At 39.1% G+C, this 3,584-nt stretch overlaps 1 pseudogene; it reads left to right on the plus strand.

The window, feature by feature from the left end:
* Positions 1 to 2,444: 2,444 nt before the first annotated feature.
* On the plus strand, positions 2,445 to 3,327 carry LOC101413025 (olfactory receptor 52D1-like; annotated as a pseudogene).
* The last annotated feature ends 257 nt before the right edge of the window (positions 3,328 to 3,584 follow it).

Genomic DNA, 3,584 nt, shown 5'->3' on the forward strand with positions numbered 1-3,584 from the left:
GACACACAGGGGTGTCCTCCATGTAGGGGAGCCCCACACGCAAGGAGTGCGCCCTATAAGGAGAGCCACCCAGCGCGAAAGAAAGTGCAGCCTGCCCAGGAATGGCACCACCCACACTTCCCGTGCTGTGCTGCTGATGACAACAGAAGCGGACAAAGAAACAAGACACAGCAAATAGACGCAGAGAACAGACAACCGGGGGAGGAGGGGGAATTAAATAAATAAATCTTTAAAAAAAAAGATTATTAATTAAATTTTCTAGACAACAATTTCAGGGAAATTCTTTATTTCTGAATATCAAAGGTATTTATTTTGCTAATAAAGTAAGATTTCATATTACATAAAATAAATTGACATTTTGGTCTACAAGTATATTGTGAGATTGGTATTGCTCATGATTTCTTTTGAGTCCTATTAATTTAGGGGTAATTTTAGACCTATAAATTGAAATAATAGATGGTAAATTATGCTAATGTATGCACAGAAATGGAAAGTTGCACTACTAAAAGCATGGGAATAGAAGTAATTCAAAATATTCAACACATATTAAGTGCATGACTGTAACTCTAATCAACATTTAGTGTAGGGCATAAAAACTGCCTGCCACCCCCCACCCCAGACTCTTTAGTTGTCATCCAAGACAGTCAAGCCTCCTTTAATTCAATAACCTTAGTTTTACTGGTTGTACCAAAAAATCAACAAGCAGTCAATGATTTCACCTCTTAAAAAAAAAAAAAAAAGAAACATTTACACTTAAAAAGTGGGATGGAATTTCAATTTCTTTCTTAAAAATATTTCTTCTAGAGCTATTGAAACATTTCATTTACAAAAAAAAAAAAAAGTTGATAAAAATATTCCCCTGGGTACACAAGAAGGGAGAAACTGAGACCACTGATGAGACATGATAGATGATATTAATCAGAGTTGCTTCTTTCTCAACTGTTTCATCAGAGACTGGACTCTCCTCATTTTTAGTTTCTCCATGTTCTTCTGTAGGCAAATCTTTAGTTTTTTGGTTAGCCCCTTCTGATTGTTTTCCCTTTACTTCCCTTTTCATTTTTGGTTGCGTTTTTTGTCTGTTTAGTTTGCTTTATTTGTTTGTTTTTTGTTTGAAGATTTATCCTTTCCCGCTGCCATTTTTGGCTTCCTTCCTCAGGAACAGGTTTAGCTTCGCCTTGAACTCCTCCTTCCCCTCCCCTTTCTCTGATCTGACCAGCCTCTAGGACACCTTGGTAGCAGAGTGGGCGGACCCCCCAGGCATGGTGGCAGCCAAGGGGAGGCTGAGGTCCCTGGCGTGCCTAGAGCCTGCACCAAGCCTGGCTGCTGACAGACGGCTGCCACTCCTCCCGCCACCTGAGCGGCTGGGATGCCAAAACTACAGCTTTTGATAGCGAACATGGACAATTAAATTGAAGTTGTTTACAAGCCCCTAAACTGTATAATTCTGTATTTAAAGCACTTTTTAGAGAAAAGTAAAGTTTATTTTAGAATGCTATTTGGTATGTTAAAATACCCCTGTTATAAAATCTCTAAAATTTGATTTTGTTTTCTTGGTAGTAGTCATGAAAATGGCAGTCACTCTGCTATGTGTAAGGCTTTTTCAGTGACAGGTGTTGAATAATTATTTGATTTTCTTGTTGTGAATGAGAACATTCTGCCCACTGAAATTTACCTTGCCTTCTTTGGCTCAATTTCATGATCCCTGCGTGTCAATGTTTATTACTATATAAAGAATATTACAGCTTATACACAACACTTTAAATTTCAGTGTTTTTTCAGCCATTATCTTTAAAGGTCTCTATGAGAAGTAAACAAATAGAACTACTTTCTTTGTTGTAGAAACATTAACATATTTAACACTGGATGAGAAGCAAGAATTGGAAACTTCATGTTGTTTTCAGTTCTTCAGCAGTCTACCATCTGACCCTTCTTCTGCCATTCAATTTGGACTCAGAAAAATGGAGAATTATTTCTTCCCTCCTTTTGTTCAGTGTTACAGAGAGAAAAGAAATAGAGAAATCACTATTTAAGGATTGATTATCAAGATGTGAAAGTAGAAATTATGTACACGAAACAGTTAAAAGTTCTAATAAAATACACATAAATTAAGTGGTTAGAAGCATTGACATTTCCAAAAAAAGCATTCAGCTCTTGATTTTTCTGATTCACACTTTTTTTAAAGAGAGAACAATATATCCAAGAGAAGGGAAACAATTTGCAAATAATCAGTTATCTAATAATTCATCTCAGATCATTTTATTCTCTGTCCTTATTCCTTCCAGGTCATGTCAAAAAGAATGATTATGATTTGACTGGGAAGAAAAATCCTTTTTTTGCTATTGCTCGCTCTAGCTCTTTTTCCTGTTTTTCATGTAACAGACTTTGGTCACTTCTCTGTAACAACATCCAACTGTCCATCCACTCAACTCATTGTCTTTCTGCTGATGGGTATCCCAGGATTAGAAGACTTCCACGTCTGGATCGCCATTCCTTTCAGCTTCATGTAGCTTCTGGCTGTGTTAGGCAATGGCTTGATTATGGCAGTGGTGGCCTGGGACAGGAAACTGCATGAGCCCATGTTTCTCTTTCTCATCTTGCTGGCATTCAATGATGTTCTACCTGTATGGTCACAGTGTCCAAAATGCTTCTCATCTTCTGGCAGGATGCTTCTCCATCGACATTTCCCGCCTGCCTCACACAGATGTTTTTTGTTCATGCTCTGTTTCAATCTGAATCTGCAGTTCTTCTGGCCATGGCTTTTGATCACTGTGTAGCCACCTGTGCACCACTTCTCTGTACAACCCTACTTATAGGCTCTCTCATTGGCAAGGTGGGATTGGCTCTGGTGGCCCAGAGTGTGCCTGTAGTCACTCCTGGTGTCCTCCTCATTCTCCGGCTGCATTTTTGCCATACCAACATCATCCATCACACCTACTGTGAGAATATGGGCATTGCCAAGTTGACCTGCAATAGCATCACTCTTAACAGCATTTATGGGCTCACTGCTGCTCTCCTCACCACAGGGTTGGACTTTATCCTCATCTCTCTCTCCTACCGAGTAATCCTGCAGACTGTATTCCGACTACCTTCAACGGAGGCCCAGACAAAGGCCTTTTGGAACTGTGGAGCTCATATTTGTGTTATGTTGCTATTCTATATTTTTGCCTTCTTCTACTTCTTTACACATTGCTTTGGTACAACATCACTAGGCATACCCTTATCTTCCTGGCAAACCTCTACTTACTGGTACCACCTACCATGAACCCCATTGCTTATGGTGTAAACACCAAAGAGATAAGAATGAGAGTACTAAGGCTCTTTAGATGAAAACAAGGGAAAAAAAACAAAAACAAAATCAAAATGACCCAAAGATTATGAAGCAGCAAGAAATAGGGAATCCTAAGATAAATCAACAGCCTTGAATGTTATGTCTGAATCAATCTGTGCAGATCTGTCCCCAGAAAACCTAATATCTGAATAGAATTTAAATATCCAGAATCCCTAACATGGGGGAAACAGAAAGCTAACTGGGAGCTGTTCAGGTACCATTGAGGAGAGTCACAATCTAGTAATTGGGATCCCTG

This window comes from Dasypus novemcinctus, chromosome 10 (genome assembly GCF_030445035.2).
Source record: "Dasypus novemcinctus isolate mDasNov1 chromosome 10, mDasNov1.1.hap2, whole genome shotgun sequence".
Taxonomy (NCBI): Eukaryota; Metazoa; Chordata; class Mammalia; order Cingulata; family Dasypodidae; genus Dasypus; species Dasypus novemcinctus.